Here is a 261-nt window from a genome sequence, read left to right as displayed (position 1 = left end):
GAGGGGCGGTTGTCGGGGACCGTAGGTGTCTCTGCAGGGAGGGGAGCCCTAGATCTATGTCTATCTGTCTGACGGCCCGCCGGGGAGCAGTCGGAACGCTGCGTTTGACTGTTTTTTAAAGGTGTGGGGGTTTTTTGTTTGTTTGCTGCTTGTTTTTGTTTTCTTTCTTTGTTTTTTTGTTTGTTTGTTGGTTTTGTTTTTTTCCTCTTTTCTTTCACGTATCGCAAGCTGAGGGAATCGTCCGGAACCGGCCCGAGCGGC

This window comes from Mesitornis unicolor, unplaced genomic scaffold, assembly GCF_000695765.1.
Source record: "Mesitornis unicolor isolate BGI_N332 unplaced genomic scaffold, ASM69576v1 scaffold26062, whole genome shotgun sequence".
In the NCBI taxonomy this organism is placed as follows: Eukaryota; Metazoa; Chordata; class Aves; order Mesitornithiformes; family Mesitornithidae; genus Mesitornis; species Mesitornis unicolor.
Note: the sequence above shows the minus strand (reverse complement) of the source record.